Here is a 26,067-nt window from a genome sequence, read left to right on the forward strand (position 1 = left end):
ACTTAGTCAAAAAATTAATCATATTGAAATGTATATGGCGTGAACTAGGGTCAAGCTATAGCTGCTAAGCACTTGCCTTGAGGTCTTAATCTATCTTGGACAATTTTTCCTTTATTTCCTTAGTGAAATTTGAAACATCACATAGCTTTCCAAAAAGTATTGATACATTTGTACATGAAGTTTCTAGGGAACCCAAAATGGTAGAGAGTTATACTTGATAAATAGAAATCTATTTAGCAATGTGCTCCAACACTTTATTCTCAAACTTCTTTTTTGCCTTCTATAGTAATTTGTCCTATCCATCCAAGTCTTCATTAAACTTCTAGACTGCCTCTACTAGTTGATACAAAATTGGCTATGAAGAATCAATCTCTATACCTACCACCTCTACTAAAATATTCTTGGCATCCTCAATGATTTTAAATTCCATATCTCTTTCTTCTCTAAGCCTTTGCTTCTTGGCTTTCTTTTGGAGGAGTTCAAAAAATGTCTACATTTGGTCTAGAGTGAGCTTGGAAATGTCCTAATAAGGTATTACAATTTCCTCATCTAGGTCTATTTCTACCTCCATCTCCTTTCCTTTTCCCAAAAAATTTGTGCTTGGTTGAGCCTTGGTCTCAACTATCCTTGCACTTATTGCTTGTGTACCCCAAATAGAAACAATAGTAGACATACTAGGACTAGCTATAAAATTTGATACTCCACTTATTGTAGAAATACCTGAAGTAATACCTACAGTAACCAAAATTGATGTACTAAAAATTGATGTGTCCAAAACTAATGTTTCCAACACGGTAGAAGAGGGAGGCATCTATAGCTCGATAGATGAAGTGGAGGTCACTTCAGTCAATAATGTACTTAGCTAAGTTGTACAAAGATTGATTGGCTAGTTGTGCTTTGAGTGCTAGTCACAATCAATCCTACAAAGGCCATGTCTATGCTTGATATTGTCAATACCTTGTTTGGAGAATGAGGAAGTGAGGCTATAACTACTGCAACAATCTTGATTAGGTTGGTTTCCTCATCATCTTTCTTTTCTTCTTCAGTAGCCTCTTGCTCCTATTCCTCTTCATTGTCAATGTTATCAAAATGTGTTTCTTCTTCAACATTTTCCTCTTCATCTTTCTCTTCTTTATCATCATCATCATCATCATCTTTTACTTCAATAGAAAAATCACTCAATGTATGAAGGAGATGTATACTTTCATGTATGTGTTGCAATCCTTACAACATGCTCAATATCTTTTATCAAAACCAAATAAGTATTAAACTTTAGAGTTAATTTCTCCTCATTTTTCTTTAGAGATTCCATAATCTCCTTGTCTATTAATCTTGGAATAAGCTACTTTAGAGTTTGCCCCCAGATGTCTTTCATAGTTTTCATGGAAAATTTCCATCTTGGCTTAATCTTATCCAACAAAATTTTAGGGAGCTAAGAAGTAAGCTGGTCTGGTGAGTATTTCCACTTACCCATTTTGTCCATCACCAAGTCTTCAATCTACTTCTTTTCTTCCTCAATCCTAGTTGCATACTTTAATGCCTTAAAATTTGTTATACCTACTCCTTCCTATAGTTATATTAGTCTATCTTGGAAGGTGGGTGCATTTCTGAATATTATATTACCTCCTTCCTTATCAGCTTTCTTTCTTGAAGTTCTTCTGGTAAATATAGCAATGGATGTCTTGACAGGCTTGGTGATAATTACCTTGCCCTTCTTCTATAATGTTTCTTCTTCCTTAGATTCTTCCTCATCCTATGCTTCCTCATCCTCACCTTTTCCTTTGGTTGACAAAAGGGTGGAGCTAGTTTTCAATTTAGCGATTCTTTTCTTTCCTTTTTTTATCGTCCGAGGGAGCTTGATCTCTAGTTCTATCCTAGCTTTTGCTTCATCATAGCACCAAAATATGCAATCTTGGGATCAACTAGTTCATTTAAAAGTTCCTTAATGATATCCTTGGTTTCATCAATATTAACCTCATATCCAAGAGGTTTCACCCATGATATTCTAGGCCTGATTACTTGAATGTATACCTTATCACTATCTACCATGAAACATACATCATCCTTGTAGTCTTCTACTAGTTTTCTTGGAATTTTGAATCTATTATTCATTTTCTTTTTAAATGCATAAAAATAGTTATCCATGATAATATTCTCCCATCTCAGCAATATACTCATTAATTTGGTAGAGAACTAGCACATCTTTTCTCCATACAATTGATCCTTTTGAAGGGAAAATTTTCTAAACATAAAAGAATAAATAGGCCAACAAAGAACCAAACTTACATGAGTGATTATTTTTCATCTGGATGCTTTCCATTTTCTTGTTGAATTGATTCAACAGTAGCTCAGTAAGGTCAAACAAAAGATTGTTCTTGACCATCTTAAAAGCAAGGTCAAGTGCTTCACAAGGCACACTGTTCAACTAGCTAGAGTTATAGATCTTGTGCACTATGATATGAATGTTGAATTTTAATTCCATATCAGTCATACTACTTATCTTCAAGCCTCTACCATCCCATTTTTCTAGGCTTTTTTTCTCAAGTTCAGCCTGGCATAGGGTTTTAGTCATTTTAGCTTTGGCCAACATTGGGAGACCATTGATTCTATGAATCATCTTCTTTGTGATTAAAATTGGTTGCTCCAACCAATACTAACCATTGTGCACCCAACTAAGAATATACCTAATCCATTTTACTTGAAATTCACAGGGCATATGAGGAATGTGTGTCAACCCTTTTGTCTCCAGGTGTTGATACTCGAGTTTCAAGACACCATTAAAACACAACTATCCTAGGGCTTCATCCATTTCCAAAGTGCCAATATCTTGAATTGTGCATTTAAAGTGAGAATGAAAATCATTTATCAACGATACCTTTGGAGGGATTTGAGGTCACACTCCACTCAGATCTAGGGTTTTGGTGATTGTAGGGGTGAGTTTGAAATATAAAGCCTTCCATTCACCATGAACTAGCATGTTAGAACCTCACTTTGCCTTGTTGCTACTGGATGCCATCTTCGCTCAGTACGATTTGAGAAAATTCAAGTTTTTTTCATCACAATTCACTCAAATCACTTGGAAGCTCTTGAAGATTGCACTACACAATAGCTCTTGAAAATTCATGATGAAAATGACTTCGATTCCATTCCTTTTATCAAATTTTTCCATAAATTCTTGGTACAGATGGTAGATCAAGTTGAAAAATTGTCATCCACTTCTTTTCATTGATTATTTAGCAACGTCTTCCATCATTCGGTAACCATATGAAATTTTAGTTACTCTTGACCTCACTTAGTAAAGTCTATGAACCAACCTCACTCGGTAAGGAAAGTAACTCGGTGGTGACTGGTACCCTTTTTCACTTGATGATCCCTTTGCATCTTGAATACATATATGGATCTTCTATCTTTTCTATTTGGAACTATTTTGAATGTCTTCTTTGGTAGCCTAGGCCCAATTTCTCCTTTCAGAAACCAAGTAGAGATTGTGGAGTCACCCAATTCTTGGGTGACTTTTACATCATTGTTTGGTCTTTCATTCTTGGTAGACTTTGGAACCCATTGTTGTCTCATATGTTATCAACTTTTTCCTTCTTCTCATCTTCAATTCTACCAGTATTCATGCAATTCTTGGCAAGATGACCAAGTTCTGTACAAATGAAACATCTTTTAGGAGTATCTCTTTTCCTCAAATGATGTTTTACATAATTCATTCCAATGTGTCCAAATTCTCCACAATAATGACATCTACACCAAGTGTTGTGGTCCCAACCAAATATAGCTTTCACAATTTATTCTGTTGGATTTAATATCTTGGTTTTGTATTCTAATGATTTGTGCCCATGCTTCTTGCATTTGTGACATTTTCCTTCAAATCTTGGTTTTTCTTTGCATTCATTAGCCTTATGACCATGCTGATTGCAATTGTAGCACTTTCCATTGAATTTTGCTTTTCCATTGCTCCAAAATTTATTTGAAGTATGGCCTATCTTACCACAGTGATTTCAAGTAGGTCTGTAATAATTTTGAACTCCTTGCTTGGAAGATTCTCCATCTTCTGTATATCCAATTCCTACTTTTCCTTTTTGTCTATAGAGATTTTTCTCATTCAATTGATTCATATCTACTTGGGATTTTATCATTCTTTCATTGATTTTCCTTTCAAAGTTTAGATCATTTCACAATATTTCATTTTTAGATCTTACGCTCATGATTTCTTCATTTGCATTGGAGAGCTGATCAATGAGGTCTGCTTGCTGAAGGGATTGGTGTTGGATTTCATTGTTCTTTCCTTCTATCTCATCTTTTATCTTGTTCTTTTTCTCCATGGCTTCACATAGCCTTACTAACAAAATTTCTTTTTCTCTTATTAGTTTTCTTACTTCTTCTTACATGGAACCATTCTTTTTTTGTTCTTTGATTGCTTCATTGGCTTCATCTTGATTGCTTGAATGAAGATATTCAGTCTTTTCTTCAATGTAGAGATGATCATTCATTTGAATTGCAAGTTATTTTCTTCTCTTTATGAATTGAGAGAGTTTCTCCTTTTCTTTCTTGAGTTGGGCAATATCTATTTCGAAATCTAGTGTTTCGTTGTCAATAGCTTTGTCAAGTCTGAATATCTCTATGGATTTGATCTTTGCTCAAGCTATTGAACTTTCTTCTAAGAACCACAAAACTCTAATACCAATTGTTGGAAATATTCTTAACAAGATTAAGTTACTAAGAGGGGAGGGGTGAATCAGTAACTTCTAAAACTTACACAGTTTTAACTCTTAATCCAATAGTCTAATTAGCATTTAATCCTTCGCATATAATGTAATCTAATTGTATGCATAAGAAACTAAAAACATGAAAGCATTCATAACACTTTGACACAAAGATTTGGTGACCCAGAAACCTTCCAAATAGAAAGTAAAACTAAGGTGGGGATGATACCCACAAGCTTTAGTATTGTAGTATAAAGTTGTCCTCTTAAGGCTTACATTAATCACTTCTAATGATTTGCCCTATTAGGAGCAATAAGGACTGCTAGGTCCACCTTGTGAAAGGATTTAAAAATATACAATGAAGTATGCACTCGATAAAAAGATTTACAAAAGATTGTTAGGTCTACCTTGTTAAAGGATTTGATTAATCCACCTGTTAGGATGAAATAGTAGTTGATCTTTGATTTGCAACTTGGTTTGTTGAATGAGATTCCTTTAAGTGTACAATCACCTTGTTGTGATAGATGAGTCTTTGTTGCTCCTTATACTATTGTAGCCTTTGTAATTCACACTTTCTACTCTTCTCTTAAGATTACATTACATATACATTGTTACTACACACATTGGATGTGATACAGTACACTACATATATACCAATCCAACTATACAAATTAAAATTTGGCCACTATACAAGTTTACACAAATATTACAAAGTCAAATCAAGTGTGAACACTTGGGCTCTGAAGACTAATTCGATAAATTTTTGATACACGACATCCACTATCATTGCTTGGCATTATAATGCACTTGATAGACATAGAAACTCATTCCATACTGATCACTTTGAAGTAATCTTGAACTTGGTCTACACTAGTGACTCTATGAATATTATGAAACTTGTCATATAAACTAAGTCTTTTGGTTTACATTGTGTGACTCAGTAAACACTATCACCTTGAGCTCAATATAAACTAAGTCTCTTGGTTAACAATAAGTAGCTCGGTTAATACTTGACTCACATCATACAAACTATGAACTTAGTAAGCATTGCATATCTCAGCTTGCACTAGTAAACTCGGCATACACTGAGACATGCTTAGTTTACATTGCTAATCTTCATAGTAACTGTAACTACTTGGTAAACATTGGAATTTTTCCAAAGGACTTGGTAGCAACTATAGAACTCATTGACAATTGAAATGCTTGGCAAACACTATTAACTATACAATAAGCTTGGTAGCTACTTACAATCTAAATAAGTGTATGTCACTAATTACAAACTTTACTAATATGTCAATAGATATGCTCTGGGAAACCCTCATTGAGGGAAAAAGCCAGCCTCTAAAAGTATTTATCACCATGTATGATTCAGCAAAATACCATTGCAATACAACCATGGAAGCCTTCAAATCCATAGCCACCACCAAGAAGTTCATGTGAAAAAGCATGAATCCACACATCCCATACCATTCTTCTAACCTTCACAAATGCTTCCTTGTTTAACTTGTCAAGTCTTGTCCTGCTCGACTCTTTCCCTTTTTGCCTTCTTCTTGTCACACCAACAACTACTCTTGTGGTTGCTTATATAGTAGCAAGTCTCACAAAACTACCAAGTGGTATTACATAAATCATGTACTAAAACTATGTGCTACCTAACCCATTGGCCCCACATTAGTATTGAAAAATAATTATTTTCTCAATATTAAATAATTACATGAAATATTATTGCAATGTTATAATACAACTCATCAAGTATATCCTATGGAAATATTTATATGTTTCATGTCCATCTAAGTAAAACATTACATAAAAAAATAAAATAACACAACATAACAATATTGCAATGTGTGAAACACTCATTATCTCAACAATCTTCCACTTGTTGTATACATTGCATAGGGTCAATCTGTAGCCACATAAATGAACAAGGGAAGAATCCCTCCTAGCACATCCACCATCATGGATCAAAGTACACCATGTGCTCCATCTTGGTACCTGCAACAAAATCAAAGTACCCAACATCTCCAACATGAGTGATCTCACCTCCTATTATGCCACTGCCACCAAACATACATAGAAGCCATCTAAAGAGAAAGCTACCCAACTTGTCACATTAGAAGATCATAAAATCGTGTACCAACTAAAATGCCAAGCACAAAAAAATTGATCCAAAAGTAATCACATGTATTTGTAGTTGTCAAAATATCCATAGCTGAAATAGCACCCACAACAAGTGCCAAATGCATCCAACTATCCATACCTCAAAAGGTATACCAAGTGAATCTTACAACATCAACATATCCAATCTATAACCTGCAATCACAAGCCTCAAAAGTAATACCTGCCACATATATACCAAGAAGCTCCCACTACAAAGGATAATATCAAATCTATAACTAATCCACTCACAACATCTCAAAGAAGTGAATCCATGTAGTCTCAAGGACATCCACAATACATATACCAATAACCTACAAGAACAACTTCTCATAACAAGTCTCCAATACTCTCTCATGTTCTCCACAACCAACAGAGGAAAAAGAGATAAAGGAATAACCATGTCATCTCTCACATGACATACATGAGCACAAACTAGTGATCACAATCTCCAACTAATCTCAAATCCAATTTAAGTGAAACCAAACATACAGGAAGATAACCAAGACTAGAGAGAAACCATGCAAATCATAACCTATATCATGTCCTTCTACACACACCTCTAGATGTAAACTATGTAAGTATGATCTCCTCCATAAAACCCCAATGAGAAGCCTCAATAACACCCACACCATACCATATTATAACTAATCATGGATGTAAGCCTCTCACAAGAAGATCAAACTCATAAACCATTCCTAATCCAAGGAATATGCCTAATATAAATCCATCTCCCAAACTCAACTAGCATAACAACATATGCAAATGGAGATAACTAATGCTAAAACTAGCTCTCAAATAAACCCTCAAAAACTAACTCATGTATCATAGCTCAAGATCCATATCCATGAAAGATAAGCATAAACATAATGCACCTGAGAGAAACAATGGGCAATACCTCTCAAGTGGCAAACCACCGAGAAAACCAAGAGTGGGGAATGAGAATGCTCATCAAGACATCTAAGTCTCCAACCAAGAATCATCTAAGAACAATCTCCTCTCAAGTCCATATCAAGTGAATGTCCCTCGAACATCCTGGTAAAACCATCAACCATACCAAAAAATACTTCTCTAATCCAAGAAAAATCAGCATCACCGCCATCTCTAAGTATCCATGAGCACCTATAACCAATCAATCCATGCCAACTCCAAATACAATGTAGCAATATCATATAGTATCTAGCTTATGATCAATGTACTCAATACCAATAAACTAAAGAAAGATCAATGTCAAAGTTCCAACCATAGCCTCAGGAACATAAACATGACAACATGATCTAAACCATCTCAACCAAAGAGATAAGATGCTCCATATGAACATACTATAACACGTCAAAACTCTAAATTTGTATCAAGAGTATACCATGACATAATAATGAAAACATCCTCACTCCAAGGATAACATGTCAAATGAAAGCATAAACCACACCTTTACCAAGAACCCTATGAGTCCTCAAGATGCAACCATCTCCAGACACCATGAAGAAAAACCACCTCCACATACCATGAAGAATCATCTCCACATACCATGAAGAACCATCTACACACACCATGAAGATAACCAAGAACTCCATAAGTCCTCAAGATCTAACCATCTTCACACACCATGAAGAAAAACAAGTACACCATGCAAATGTTAAAGATGCTTCTGCAACAACAAGATCTAACACAAACCTCCAACATCTGCAAACACTCAATAAGTATATCAATTCCAAAAACTCCCACTCAACTGTGGTACCAAGTCACCTATGACATCATAAAATTCATCTCCTACATGAAGATCCTCTAGGTCTACACATACACAACCAAAGTGTCAGTACTAAGTAAAACCAAGATCTCCAAACCCAAGAAGATGCAAACCAAATCAAGAACTAATCCTGCACTATCACCTCATCACTATCACAAGCTCCCACTAAATTGTGTATCCAAGCTATCCATGACACCATGATGAAAAACTATCCTCTAACCATTAGAATCAACCAAGTCATCAAATCATCAAAGAACTCAAAGTGCACATCATGAGCTCCTCAAAAGAAACCACATAACCATGATCCTCAACCAAGAAGGTATACCACCATAATTGAATCAAGAATCCAAGCCAATAAACATCAAGGACGTACCTATCTATCCAATCATGCCATGCCAAAATTCATGAAACCATGATCACATCCATGAACCAAGCATCTAACTCTCAATGTGTCCAACCTGTTAGCATAAAATAGTCAACCACAATCCTCCACCATGAATGTACCTGGTAATAACATCTCATCCCTTCTATATGAAGAAAAATTAGAAAATCATGTGACTTAGGGCATAGACAACCTAAATCCAAGCCACCAATCTAAATATGCATCAATAATGAAAGATCAATGGACAAAGACAACCCATAAACAAGCTATAAATGCAACCTGTAAGTATAGACCACTTACAACACTACACAACTTGTAGACCCAACAAGTCATCATACATATCAAAACCAAATACTAATAACCATATCATCATGAGACCAATCTAAAATATTAACTAAGTATACAATGACATCAAATCTTAAATCTCCAAACATACAACATCATAAACTCACAATGCTACCATAGTCAATATATATCATAAACTGTTCAGATTAATATATCACCAAATAAACTATGCCAAACCTACACCAAATATGAACCAATGTGTATAGCTCTCCAAGAGATTTTCGTTGACTACTCGAAGTCCAAAATATGACTCCATATGCCCAAGTTATGCCCTAATCTATGCTCAAAATAAATAACATCTAACTTTTAGTCTCTTAAAACTTGACAAAATGTCAAAATCATAGAACCAAACCTACACCAAGTTGCAGTACTCTAAATTAGCTTTCCAATGCCTATAAGAAATCTAGAATTTGATATCCTGAGAGAAAGTTATGGTCATTTTACTAAGATAGTCTTTTTACCATTTTCATTGCGATTTTTTTTTGTGACAAAAATTCTAACGGGATTAAATTTGATGGCCATCATAGGCTGAAACTAAAAAAGTCTTTCATTTTCTTTGAACATGGCCGAATTAGGGTATAATATATATCAAAATTTATGGAAATGTCGACCCAAATCCAATGGTGAGGTCTATTTTTGCCTAGGAGGTCATTTCTACAAGCTACCCCCTAAAACTCTCATTTAAATGAAACATCCAAAAAACCCTTCTATCTAACAATTTCACATGCCAAAATCTACCAACATTCCATCATAATAGCAAACCCAAAACCCTCAAATCTGCAATAAACAACTCATATATCTTGCCCTTTCTTTTATCCTCTCATGCATTCCCATGTATTCAATTTAGGGTTACAATAATAAAACTATAACTCTAATACCACTTGAAAGGAAACTTGCAACAAAGAATATAACCGTTTCCACATAACCCATAACAGATCTAAAATAAATATGCAATTGAAATCCACATGCAAGAGAATAGACAACATACCCACAAATTTGTGACACAAGATATACCCTAGGAAACCCTCATTGAGGGAAAAACCCAGCCTCCAAAAGCATCCATCACCATGTATTATTCAACAAAAATACCATTGCAATACAACCATGGAAGCCTTCAAAGCCATAATCCATAGTAAGGAATCCATGTGAACAAGCATGAATCCAAAAATCTCATTCCATACTTCCAACCTTCACAAATGCTCCCTTGGCTAACCTGTCAAGCCTTGTCCTACTTGACTCTTTCCCTTTTTGTCTTCTTCTTGTCACACCAACAACTACCCTTGTGGCTATTTATATAGTAGCAAGTCCAACAAAACCACCAAGTGGTATTACATAAACTATGTGTTACCTAACCCATTGACCACACATTTAATATTGGAAATTTAATTCTTTTCCCAATATTAAATAATAACATGAAATATTATTGCAATGTTACAATACAACTCATCAAGTATATCCCATAGGAATCTTTACATGTTGCACGTCCATCTAGGTATAACATTACATAATAAAATAAAATAATACAATATAACAATATCATGCAATGTGTGAAACACTTATTATCTCAACATTAAAGTCTAAAAAAGAAGACTAGTAATTGGGGTCCATTAAAACCTAGAAACCATAAGGTATAGGAAATCACCTATACAACATTTTGAAGGGGGGAGACCTAGAGAATATTGAAGGGATCAGAAAAGGTTGCTCACATTTTAAGTTATTTTTAAGGTTTGTTTGGATAAAACTACCAAGAAAGTCCTAAAAGCACCTAACTAGGCCTAATTGGCCAAAATGCACTAAACCTTAAAATAGGTAAATAAGATCTTAATTGTACTACCTAGATGGATCAAGATGGGGATAGGAGAGTTGAAGGGAAGAACTTGAACCTTTGTAAACAATAAAATAGTATAATTACTAAGAAAGATTCATTGCATGGAACATGGAAGTTTAAGGAGTTGAGCATGTAACCTAAGGTAGATACTGTAGTGAAGCACTGATGGTTGTCATCCTGAAAGGGAACTTAGAAGAATCATTTTTACTCAATTGAGAGAGGCTAAAAATATCCTAGAAGTAGGTATTGGGATCTTGTGGGAGTTAGGGGAATGTAGGGAACCTATTTAGAAAGTGCAAGCAAGCTAGATTGTATCTATCATAGAATAAGGGCTAACCTAATCTCTATTCAGATAATTTTTTACCTTAGGTTATGAAATGATAGCTTATAATAACCAAGGAGGTAGCACAACAAGTTCCAAATATCTCCATGGCTAAAAGGTTAGTTGATCTAGCTACCGCATTAGAGATCAAGATTCAATTACTTAAATTAGTTATAAATGGTTGGGATCATGCCCTAGCCATGATACTCTAGCTATACAACCTTTTTTGAACAAATATGGTTTGACCCCTCCACCCCAGTAGCTATAACTGCCAAAATCAAGAGGGAATGTATATATGTATGGGGGATATATGTCATATTGAGGATATGAATTACAAAATGGTATAAGTATTATTCTTTGAACATTTTTGGAGACAAAGTATGTCAAAGTAATGTGTGTGTGTGTGTGTGTGTGTGTGTGTGTGTGTGTGTGTGTGTGTGTGTGTGTGTGTGTGTGTGTGTGTGTGTGTGTATAGTAAATATTGAATTCTTTATGTAGAATGAGTCATAGTCAAAGGAGGAGTACTATTTTTTTAGTTCTGAGTTGTACTTTTGAATCATGACAAAGTGTTTTTTCCACTAGTGCCAAAGGGGGGATTGTTGATCCCTATAGTTTGTTGTCTATTAGTGTCAAATACTTAGTCACTTATTTGGTAGTTTTTGTCTATCATCACTATGACTAAGCCATCCTACTAAGTTTAAGAAATGTATTTAGAAATGTCCATATTTTACTTAAGGCCATGCAATTCTATGGTCACCAAGTCCTCCTAGTCATGTTGAGTAAGATAGAAGTCAATTTGTGTCAAGAAATATAGTGTTAGTTCATGCCAAGTTATACAATGAGTGTTGAGTATTCAAAATCCAAGGGACAACATGAAGATTATTCATGACCAGTGACAAATTTTTCATGTTCTAAGTGAACTAGTTTTAGCTTACTTGTTTGGAATTGTACAAACACTAAGGTAAACAATTTTGGCCAACTTATTGTAGTATTTAATAATCAAGGAGTAATTTAAGGAGTTAATTGTGCATTTTGATATGGATTATTAATCCTTATACAATGATTTTAACCAATTAGAAAAATAGAAGGTTTAAGTAGCAAAAAGGGAGAAATGTGGATCATTGATCTTGATCTATAACCTTCTTCAATTGGTTATTTAAGGAGGATTTAAACCCTATTCTTTGTATGGTTAGAGTGTATGTATGAGAAGAAAAGTTTGGATGCTTTAAGAAAAGTTTGAAGGTGATACAAGGAAGAGTGATTGAGCATAGTAGTGAAGTGTAGATTAAAGTTATATTAGATTAGAGAAGGATCAGACATTGGAAAGAAGAGATTTATAATCAAGCATTACAGTGCTAAACAAAGGATCAGGTATTGATACATTTTTTAGTAGAATTAATTAGTGTAAATCTCTTAATATAGTGGTCCTAACATGCCTATGTAAATCTCTTAATAGAGTGCTTACTTTGTTGTAAGTTTTAAATCCTTTAATGAAGGTAGACTATATAAGTCTTACATCTCTTAACAAGGAAGACCCCACATAGGTTAGATCATCAAAAGTGATCAACATTATATCCCTAACAAATAAACTTTATTGCTACAGTAGTGAATATTTTTGGGTGTCATCCCAACCCTAGTCTTACCTTCACCTTGGAGGGTTTCTTAGTTATGAAATATTTTTGTTTTGTGTTAATCATTTACTTTCATGTTTTTGGTTGTGATCAGAAAATTATCTCTAATACATCATTGTAATATTTGTTAATGTAATTTGTGATATTGATGAGATAAGGGTTAGAAGTGAAAGATATATGTTTGACAATTGTGTAGAAGGTTAAAGTTTTATAGATCTTGATTCAGCCCCCAGTCTTAGTATCTCAGTTTCCCAATAGACTTCCAATAAGGATTGATGAACCTATCATATATTCATAGGTTCTATTTTTATAAAGAAGTTTGTATTCCTCTAACATGTTGCTTACATGGTGAAATGGTGATTAGATCAAGAAGATCCTATAAATTTGATGGTTTTTCATGATACTCTATATAAAATTGGTCCTATTATGCCCTTTGACCTTTTGATACATCCAAAATGGCAATAAGAACTCCAATATACTATTTTATTGATTATTAATATCAGCTAAATTTCCTTCTACAACTACTCAACTAATTGGTGCTTCTTCAACCTACAACCTTTAACAAGATTCTTAGGCATTCCCACTTCCTAATAGCCTCATATGATGCAATGAATCCTATAAATTTTTCTACATCATGCCAAATCCTCATGGACATACCATTCCAACTAGGTTCAGTTGACCACATATCAAGGTCTAACCAACTTACCCTAGGTCTCTCTCTTCAATCTCAATAGCTACTCTTGTTCCCAACCTAAATCACATTTTCCCTTGATCAAAACTCAAAACTTTTATCAAAAACCATAAATAATCATAAACCCAAACATGTCTAAACTGATAAAATAGCATCACTGCCCAAATGAGCTCTAAGTTACAACCCTCAAAATTTCATTGTCAAAATGTGTTAAGTGCATCTTGGGGATGCTTTGGTGAGGGGTGATCACAAATGTTCTACACTCTTTATGGTCAAAATAGGGGTGTCAGTAGGTTTCACCCACCTAACCAAAGCTAAGGACAGTAACAAATTGATGCCATGATGAATAATTTGAAAGTTACGTAGTGGTACACCAATTCACTAATGAACAATCCAAGTTTTGGCATCAAGTGAGATCACTAAGAAAAATTTAAAAAAAATTGAATCTCCTCAAAGTGAGAGACACTATTCTAGATATTTGATATCATGGTCCTATAACATCTAATAGTTCATCAAAATCCCTCACAAGTTTTGAGTTACAACCCTCAGAAGATCACTACCAAAACATTCTTAGTGCACATTGTAGACGTGTTTGTGTGGGGTGGTCACAAACATTCTAGGCTCTTCATGGTCAAAATAGGGGAGTCAATCCAGTTCACTTTCCCATTCAAAGATAAGAATTTTTTTGAAGAATTGATGCCATGAAAAATAGTTTTGAAAGTTATATAGTGGTGCATCAAATAAGATCGTTGTGCCAAATTCAAAAAAAATGAAACTCCCAAATTGAGAGAGGTTATGGTATACATCAATATCACATTCCTGTAACATCTAACAATCTTTCGATATCTCATACTAGCTCCATGTTATAATCCTCTTAATATTTATACCCAGAGATACTTAGTACACCTTGAGGACACTTTAGTGCAAGATGGTTGAAAATGTTCTAGGATTTCTGTGGTCAAAACAAGGGTCTTTTTAGGGTTCACTCATCCATTCACATATAGTGGCATTGACAAATTGGTACCATGATGAATGGTTCAAAATTTGAGTAGTTGCACACCAATTCACTGATGAACATTGAAAGGTTTAGCATCAAGCAAGATCATTGTGCCAAATTCAAATGAAATTGAATATCTCAAAAGTGAGAGAGCTTATTGTAGATATTAGTATCATAGTCCTAGATCATACATAATTTTTTGATAGCCCTCATGAGCTCCAAGTTACAACTCTTGGAAGATCACTTCCCAAATTTTCTTAGTGCACCTTAGGGACAATTTGGTGTGGGGTGGTTGCAAATTTTATAGAATCTCTATGGTCAAAATAGGGGTCTCACTAGGGTTACCCCACCCATTTGGAGCTAACAATGCTGAAAAATTGATGTCACGATGAATGATTTGAATGTTGCATAGTGGTGCACCAATTCACTGATGAACACTACAAGTTTTAGCATCAAGTGAGACTAATGTGCCAAATTCAAAAAAAAATTAAAGCTCTTCAAAGTGAGGGAGATTATTATAGATATTAGTATTTCAATCATAAAATATCATAATATATCAATAGCCCTCATGACCTCCAAGTTATGACCTCAAAAGATATCTACTCAAATTTTCTTAATGCACCTTGGAGATGCTTTAGTGTGGGGTGGTCATGAATGTTCTAGGCTCCCCATGGAAAAAATAGGGGAATTATAAGGCTTCACTTTCCCATCCAAAGCTAACAATTCTGATGAATTAATACCATGATGAATGATTCAAAAGTTGTATAGTGGTGCACTAATTCACTAATGAACACTACAAGTTTTTGCATTAAGAGAGATTGTTGAGAAAAATTAAAAAAAAATTAAATCTTCATAAAGTGAGAGAGGTCATTATAGTTATCAATAAAATTATCTTGTAGCATCTAAATTGTAGCATCTCATAATTTAGTGATAACCCTCACGAGCTCTGAGTTCCAACCCTTAAAAGATTGATGCCCAAACATGCTCAATGCATATTGAGGATACTTTGGTACAAGGTTGTTGAAAACATTATTGTCTCTCTATGATCAAAAAAGAGTGTCACTAGGGTTTACTTTCCCAATTGGAGCTAACGGTACAACAAAATTGATGCCACACCAAATGGTTTAGGGTTAACTAATTTTTTAAACAATAATTACAATTTGTGACACTATTATGTCAATGACACGTTGAACATTTTAAACATGACCAATATTAATTATATGAACTAAAAATATCATTTTTATTCTCCCTCCATGATATTTGATGAATTTGACTTCTTTGACCACATTGGTCAACCTTTGACCAATAGGAACTAGTAGGCTAATTGGTTACACAAATGACCATAAGAATTTACCATTGAAATCTACTATATGAAAACAAAAATTAGAGACTCTTATGAAAAAATATAATAACTATTTATGAGTTCATATTTTCAACATTTCAAGTGTTTCATCATAATTATAGCTGAATGATAGAAATATGAATACATCATTTCCATACAAAGTAATATGCATATGAAACAAAAGTTATGCAATGTACATCATTGTACATACTAAAGTCCTTAAGTATATCATTGATACAAAAATATTATATACACAACTACCAAAATGCCTAGAGTATGAACTATCATATATTTGTCTTCATTATGCTCCTTAAAATGTTTCTATCTTCATGCACTACTACTCTTGATGACACCTAAAATTAGATATGGTACTAAATGTCAGTGTTATAGGCATTTAATAATAAGTACACGTATAGACATATAAAGAACATATGAAACTAAATTATAAGCATATAATGAACATATGAAACTTTGTTGTGAGTTAGGGTCATCACTTCACATGAGGGTCTCTAATAGGGCTTTGTGATAAACATTACCAATAGTAAAAAAAAGTTAGTTTATTTTTTGTTTTTTCTTGATGCTTAAACAAATTTACATTCAATGCTCTAATAAGGTGTATATGCATGAGAATGTTTTTATGCCTGTCATAGTCTTCAAATGCAATAATTCCATTCTTTCTAAGCATGTATGTTCAATAGCCATGTTCCTAAAACAAAAAATGAACCAATAGGATATGTGAATCCAACATCATCTTAATTAGTTGTGGAATATTTTTTTTTATCTCTTACACAACATGCTAATGAAGAATATGATTTCTAGTCATTCCCCTATGGTACACCCAATGCAAAGACATGTCCTAGCTAAAGAAGATCTGATGGATGGTCATACTCAACTAAAATTTATGTCATCATTTCTAATAGGTGACATAATAGAAAACTGAGTAATATAATGTAAAGCCCATGTATCTACCCACTCACTCAAATCATAGTGATCACAATCACACTACAAATAACTAGGACAAAAGAAAGCTAGTTGTCATGTCCAAATGGTCCATGTACTACAATGATAGTTGTAGAATGTATGCATCTTCAAAGAATCTCTAACTATAAAACAATATAATATATTATCTAAGGATCCCTCCTCAGCCAACCAAAAGAACCTATGCACTACTAAATCAAGATCCCCCCCATAATAATATAGATGTACATCAATCACCTATGGTACGAGCATCAAGAAGTTCTACTGTTGATGCTCCCCTCTCCATCATGATCCCCTTTCCCATGCCGAGTCTAAAAAAACTCCAAATATGGACCACACCCCTCTCTACAGGCATTCTACACAACCAATGAAACATGTGAGCATTCTTGAATTGACATCTGCAATTATCTCATCAAATGAAATCTCTTTCCATAGAAATGTCATGTTCATGCAAGAACTAAAAATAATTCTTGAAACAATGTTGTACAGACTCATGAGAGTGAGATCTATCACCACTCATATAAAAGTGGTACTCTTTGATTATCTTCCTATTATCTTATGCACTATCAAGAGCATGTCTATGTGTTATGTTTACAAAAACAATAATCTAAATGGAGTTGTAGTTTTTCAAATTGTGTCTTACTTTGGGGATGTAAAGTCAACAACTGATATAATAATTCCAATGGGAAAAGTATCCTTACATGCTCTAAATTGTTGATCCAACCACTTAGACCTATGACTATGACTTGCATACTTGTAAAAAATATTCTTCTTGAAGTTTAAAATAAAATAAGCCACACACATTTGTTTTGTAACCAACTCACATCTAGAGCCTTCACCTCCACTCTTTAATGTGTATTTCACTATTTCATATACCTTTTTTCAAACTATTACCTTTCTAATATGTTCTTTTCACCCCTCATGGAAATATGCCAATTTTTTTGATAAACCACCACATGACGAGTTATTCACATTTAAGCAATATTTTTTATAAAAGAAAAATCCATCATCTCTAGAACATAAGAATTGATCTAGTAATGATCTTGATGATTTTGGATGTCCACTAGCACTACAAAATTCCAACATTTCATTAGTATGCAATGTAGAATAGATGAAGTGTAATATTTCATGGTGCATCGAAACTTCACATGATATTTGCAACAAGATACACACAATAAAATGGCTTGAATAATTCAAAATCCCTTTGTGATATATTTAATAATGAGTTAGTCTCATGAAATTGTTTGACTTATTTCCAAATAATTTTTTGGATGTAGGGTGCAATCTTTATTGTTGATTCTCAACTTCAAAACATTCTTTGCATTTTGTGACACTATTGAGCTAGAGTGAAAAAAACTTTGCAATTTGTTCCTTCATATTGTTAATTATCTTAGATTATCAAAACATGGAAGTCTCCCACCATAAGCCCATGCATCATTTTGAAGAGGATCATCAAATATCTCTCTTCTTCCACGTTCTCTACTCAAAGTTGTATGCTATATGTTCAAGTCAATACAAGTTTGTTGAATAAATCCATCTTTTCTCAAATGGTGAATTACGAATGAATTTTTAATAACCCTCTAAGAAACATCATTTTTTATTTCCCTACTATTTCTTCCTAAACTATTGATAACACTGAAAAGATTCTTTACAATAATGATATTTCTCTCCATTTTCTTGTTGACATGAATCTTCAATTTGGATAGCATAGGTCTTATCTTTGCATCTTTAAAAATTGCACAAAAATTTCACACTACTCTACTAATGTCTTGTTGCCAAAAAAAATCATATAGCTTTGAAGACCACAACTGAACCACTCTATGTGATCTATTCCCTTCCAATATGCTCAAATTGATTTCATCAATCTCAATTAACCATTTGGGTGGTTTACCATGTATGTCATTAGACATTTCTCCCTCTTCATTACAAGGGACATCATTTTTATTATAATAAGGAGACGTGTGAGATTCATACTTTTCAACATTATCACTATCATTATCCTTTGCTACATTTTCATTTTCCTCTTCAATGAGTTCATTGTCATTCACAACATTAACTTGGTTTATATTTTCAAATTCAATTTCCTTTTCATTGGAAACTACTATTACCGGGTAATCTTGACTCACATTTAACATACCTTATCTCTTTTACAGTGGTTTTCCATATCTTTTGCCCTATATTCTTCATCTGTCACCTTCCTCTTCCATTTGGACTTTTCCCAACTACTACTCCCTGTTAGAATCTGAAAAGATTAATAAACCAAAAAACTAGTGCAAAGAGTAAATATCTAAACTATGAATGCAAATGATACAAAATCAAAATAGCATCATAGAGTTAGTCTCCAAGAGAGTAATGCAAATGCTAGAAGCAAAATAGCATTAAGAGGATGCAAAAATAAGAGATACAAATACAAGCCAGGTAGCTTGCTTATATAGGCTAGGAAGAGGGAGGAGGTGGCAACACCAACCAATGAGGAGCAACCATCTATTGGACTAAAGATAGCAAAGTATCTTCCCAAGATAGCTAATTGATGCTCACATGTAGGAAGGTGACACCTCACAACCATTCACCTAATAAGACATGCTTTATTAACCTAAGCGAGATTATTAAAAGTGTAGGAAAAACCTAGCAAAATAAGAAAAATAAAAAACTACACTAACACCCCCCCATAAGTGAAGCTTAGGTGGATGTAGAAATGGGTCCCGGCAACAAGGCCTGATCAGGTACCCAATACAAGAAAAAGAACTAGATGAAGGAAACTAAGCCTCCAATCTAGGAAATGTCCCAAAGAGAGGAACAAAAAAGAGCATGAAGCTGCAAACTCTGTCAAAATGTTGATCTGTAGAACCTCCATGGAAATAGAAGGCATGAACCATCAACCAAAGAAGCATAGAACAACAAGTGAACCCCCCCATAATGTTGAACAGGGAGAGGGGTGACAGGAACACTGAAATGCAATGCCAAAAAATCTGCAAGAAGAAGAATCAGGAACACCAATAGTACAATAGAAGTACAAGCACAGGATAAAGGGCGGTGTCACCGACACACTACATGGGCTAATGTCGTGGAAGAAAAATTCACTTGACAAAGGTGGATGAGCACAAAATGGCAAAACATCATAACCCCCCATGGCACTTTATAACTGAGTGCGAGTACAGACAAACACAAGGTGTACAAGATCCCATATATGCAAAAGTAGGCACTTTATCTCAGTGCGTTTACAGAAAAAGGAATGCAACAGAATAGAAGCATACAATGCTCAAAAGTCAGAAAGAAGAGTGAGCCAAAAGAACAGAAGAAGAGATTCCAGGACCTGTAGAATCCAAGTAATCTGCCAGAGTGCGAAAGTGCAAAACTCAGAGGAGAAAGAACCTAGAGTAGAATCTGGATAAAAGATCTCTGTAACTGAATAACTCACAGAACCAGCTTTCCAATGATATCTGGCAAGCCCAGAAAAGAGTCTGAATGAGCAAGATATGGCTCCCAGAAGGAAAAATAGAACATCTGGCTTTGACTGCCAAATAGGCAACCAGACTATAGCAAAAATCAAAAACACCTATACCATTATCTCCGTCTTAGAACCAGCTTTTTGATGCATTTTTTGGATCAAAAAAATACGTCTGTATGCTCAAGTTACGGAAGAAAAACTGACAGGGCCTCCTCATGAAGAGCATATGCTAAAAGTGAAACTTGGGCACAATAATCAAGGAAACATATAGTACCACTACGATCTACTCAAAAAATCATGCACTTTCAAAAAAAGAATCACCTCGATACGAGGTCGTATGAGAAAGTTATGATCCTCCGAAGTTTCCAAAACGAGAACTGTGCACAGTCATGGCTGAGAATCTACAATTTCTGAAGAATTCATGCATGAAAATCAAAAAATAACTCCACTAGTGGATAGAGCACAAAAAAATAGCCAAGTTCATAACAAGAATCATCAAAATCGGAGTCCGTATGAGCAAGAACGAGACATTTGAAAACTGCATTCAAATCTGCGGCTGCCAACGGAGAGGGGTATGGTTGTAGCTTTGTATGCTCGATTCCAAAAAAATATACAGCTTGCATGCAAAATCTAAAAGATACCCAGATGGTTTTTTGGGGTTGCGAACAAAATCCAGAAAGCATTTTTCTTGCTGATGAACAGAAAATGTTGTTGTAGTGTAAATCAGACACCTTTAACAGTAAAAACTAGCTCCAAAAATCAGAAAATGGCCCCAGCAACCAAAATATGACATGCAAATGCTGGATCAGCTTCTTAAGTCCATCAATGGTATGTTGGAACCTGCAAAACTGATTGAAAACTCCAAATATGCAAGTTGGTTGTCAAATTTGAGATTGAAACCCTAGAGAAAAATTGTTTTTGTCAAAACTTTTATGATTCTCAGGATCATCCAAAGATGCAAGAGAAGAGCATACTTCATTTTTCAAAAAATTACAATAAAGTTTATTTGCCCCCCCCGAATCTCTCATATAAGGAAACTAAAATCTACTCTTGCACATAGAAAAGCTCTAATACCATTTAGAATCTGAAAAGATTAATAACCCAAAAAACTAGTGCAAAGAGTAAATATCTAAACTATGAATGCAAATGATACAAAATCAAAATAGCATCACAGAGTTAGTCTCCAAGAGAGTAATGCAAATGCTAGAAGTAAAATAGCATTAAGAGGATGCAAAAACAAGAGATACAAATACAAGCTAGGTAGCATGCTTATATAGGCTAGGAAGAGGGAGGAGGTGGCAACACCAACCAATGAGGAGCAACCATCTATCGGACTAAAGATAGCAAAGTATCTTCCCAAGATAGCTAATTGATGCTCACATGTAAGAAGGTGACACCTCACAACCATTCACTTAATAAGACATGCTTTATTAACCTAAGCAAGATTATTAAAAGTGTAGGAAAAACCTAGCAAAATAAGAAAAATAAAAAACTACACTAACACTCCCCACACTATTAGCCATTCTAGGACCCCTAAAAATTTGGTTGTGCCACTTTTTTCAAGTCGGGGCCCAAAATTTTGTCGTTTACCTCCAAAACTCTCAAATCCTATAAAAATTCTTTTATAAAATTGCAACTCTCAGGTTTGGGGACTGTTAGTGAAAAAATATGTCCTTCAAGAAGAAATGTAAAAAATGACTCAATTCACCCAAATGAAGGCACAAATTTCACCAATAGTTGGATGAGTTATCATTGGTTGATAACTCTCCTCTGAATTGAGAGATACAACTCCCTCTTAGAGAACAATCAATAATTTAAACATTTGGATATACCTTTAACTAGAAGGCACTAAGGTGTGTTAACACTCACGCATAACCATGGACTAAGTATGATTATCAGATTTATAAACTAAAGTGAGAAGATGAACAAATAATCATAAGATCACCTATTCAACCCTCTACACTATAGGAGAGACAAGAGGAGTTAAACATATTATTCTGCAAAATGTGAGTACGTGAACCACATGATTACATATAGAACATGTTTTCTACAAAATGGAGGGTTATATTTAGAAATGTGAAGAAGAGAACCTCATGATTAATTTTAATCAAGAAAAATAAATATACAACCCATATGACTTGTGATATAAAATTTATTCCTATTTCTATATATAACAAAAAAATCACAAGACTATTTTGTGTCCTGCCTTTACAATCAAGAATGCAGACAACATAAAATAAACTCTCCTATATTCCCTGTTACAACTCCCTTGACAGCCTCATGACTCACAGAAAAGAGTCATCCCTTCTTACTAAACTTTTCACTCTAAATAGACTTTGTGGGTATATTTTTTAGTTGCATGACTATATCTTGGGAATTCTTTCATCCATATCGATGAGATATAATTTCTTTTTCTTTTTCTCAAGTTTATCACCTAGCAACTAAAATGATTCCCTTTATCTTAATGATTCACCACATCATTCTAAAAGAGGTATTTGTCTGTTTTTCTGTACTATGCGATGCTTATATTTTGGCCACATATGCTTTGGATAGATATATAAAATCGACTAATAGATGTCCATGTGTAAGCATTTCTTGGGACTGCATTGTTTGGCAGATCAGGCACCACATCTGGCATACACGACCAGTCATCTTCATATAGTAAATTATCCTTCAATTTTCAAATCACCAAGGTTTAGGCTCAAAACTGCATTGAATCCGATATGTATCTTTGGCAGCACCTGATATTTTAGAAAGAATTTGCCAATATGCCTTCTAATTTGACCTCAAACAATTCTTCTATTGCCTTTCTCAGTTCACACCATTATGATTGTGGTTGACATGCTCTAATGGTGGCTTTTGAATTACATGTAGAAGAGACCTTGATTATGCATTTGTGTATTCAAGAATACATTCATAACCGGTCATTGGTGAATTAGACTTTTATCCCTTTCTTTTTCCATCTGGTTGCGACAAACACAACTTCCAACTATTGTGAATTCCTTTTATCTTGTATTTCCGAGTTGGCACATTATCAAGCATTTCACATTCTTCCTTGAAGCAAGGGGAACTGGACTCAATTTTCACCTTTTAATTATATTGGTATTTGGTCGAATGGTTGGTGTGTATTCTTCATAATTCTTACCTCCATGATTTACTTAATTTATCAAGAAAGAAAACCTTCATCATTCTATCACACAGTTGAAGAGGGCTTCACATCAGAGACGTCTGCTGAGAATGCCACAAGGTTGCATTCGAAAGGCATCAACTCGGGGCATGAGAAGAGATCATGGAACTTCTCGATCCTTGATGATCTGCAACTTCCAAATGTGTGCAAGTTGAAGTATCTCTAAACACTACATTTTATAACCACATGCTTGAGCTTAGGATGCATCTTTTGGAGGCCCTTGGTTAGATAATTCAATCACATGTAAGAATGCCATTGACCAGTGTTATCTCTAAAATACCCAAAAACTTCCAGATTTCCAAGTCATCAATCTGGAAAATAGAGGTTAAGAATGCCTCGTGGTTGTGAAGTTTAAGCTACCATGTATTATTTAAGCCATATATTTCATGTTGAGAAGCTTGATAAGATCATTCAAATGCCTGAATCAGGTTTTCTTGTTATATTGACATATATTGTTCCATACTACTCGAACCAATGATTAACTGATTTAACCAGTCTTGCACCATTATATAAGATAACTAGGTTATTTGAACTCATAAGTATTGGTCTTCTCTTTATGTGCAGATACAAAGTATCAAGTCCTTACATTGGTCATGTGAGCACATGATCTTTTATCAGCAAGAATTGTTCTCTTGTGCTCTCTTCGGACTGAGCATCCTCTTTTGAAATGATCGTCATATCTCTAAACCTTATCTTGTACTTCTGAATTAGAGAATCAATCTTTGGAACTGATGAACTATTCCTCTGAAATGGTAACTCCAACTTCAAAACCTAAATTTGAGTTTGGGGTCGAATCCGCACATCTGAGCTGGTTGGCTGATTGCAACTCTATGCTTGAATCTGAACTTGGACGTTGAAGTTGAACTTTTTGAACTGACAAATATACATCTTGAACTCCAAACTTTTGAAATTTGAACTTGAACTTTTGAAATTTGAGGTGCAAGTTCAAGTTCAACATAAATTTTAGAGCACTATCTTGTCTCAAGTCATAATCTACAAAGGGGTTATTAGTGATAAAAATCCATGAGAAAGTAAAATAATACAAGGATCGCTTTTATAGGACTGATTCTCAGAAGTCTGAAACTTAGGTGCTGAAAGCATGCTTATAGGGACCCACTATCATTTTTTATCAAGTTCACCAATAAAATATACATTGGGTACCCAAAATATCTGATGCTTGATACCTTGAAGCCAAACTTGAGAAAAGGAGAGACATTGAATTAGAGGGCGTGGATTTAAATTTAGTGAAAGGTTTAGATTCTCCGATGCATGATCCATGCCATTTTTATTCTATTGGCCAGTTATGTGTCTCGTTGGTTGTTATAATAGAGACAAATCAACATTACTATATAGTATTTTAATTCACTTATGATTACAAATTTTTGTATACATTTATTCAATATATAGTTTATAGGATATTATATTATATTACATTATATTATATTATATTATATATACATATATTATATCATATTATATTATATGGCATGATATCATATTATATTTTATTATAATACATTATATTAAATTATATTATCATACGTTTTATTCTAATCAATCAAAAGCGGTCATAGGGTATCCTATGACCCCTATTGATCCATTTCATGATAACATATATTCCTAGGGTTCCTAGGACCCCTAGAAGTTCATATGTTTTAATCAAATGGGTCAAAAGTGGCCATAGGATATCTTACGACCCATTTTGACCCATTCTATGGTAACATATGTCCCTAGGAGTCGTAAGACCCCTACAAACATATCATATTTATTCTAATCAATCAAGAGGGTTTGTAGGGTGTCCTATGCCTAGGCTTTTGACCCATTCTATGATAAATATGTCCCTAGTGGTCCTAGGACCCCTTGAGACATGTTAAATTTATTCTAAATGATTAAAAGGGGTCATATGGTGTCATATGACCCATTTCTAGGACCCCTTGGGACATATTAAATTTATTCTAATTGATTAAAAGGGGTCATACGGTGTCATATGACCCCTTTGAACCCATTTGATGACAACCTATAAAATCTTAGGGATGCTATGACCCTGAGAGACATATATTATATCATAAAATAGGTTGAAAGGGGTCACATTCTATGACAACATATGTCCCTAGTGGTCTTGCATCTTGTAGGAGTTCATATGTTGTCATTGAATGGGTCAAAAGGTGCCATAGGATATCCTATGACATCTTTCGACCCATTGTATGATAACATATGTCCCTAGGTTCCATATGACTACTAGGAGTTTATATATTATCATCAAACTGTCCAAAGGGGCCATATGATATCTTATGATGGCTTCC

Source organism: Cupressus sempervirens, chromosome 9, assembly GCF_028749045.1.
Source record: "Cupressus sempervirens isolate cs-2001-9-10 chromosome 9, ASM2874904v1, whole genome shotgun sequence".
Classification (NCBI taxonomy): Eukaryota; Viridiplantae; Streptophyta; class Pinopsida; order Cupressales; family Cupressaceae; genus Cupressus; species Cupressus sempervirens.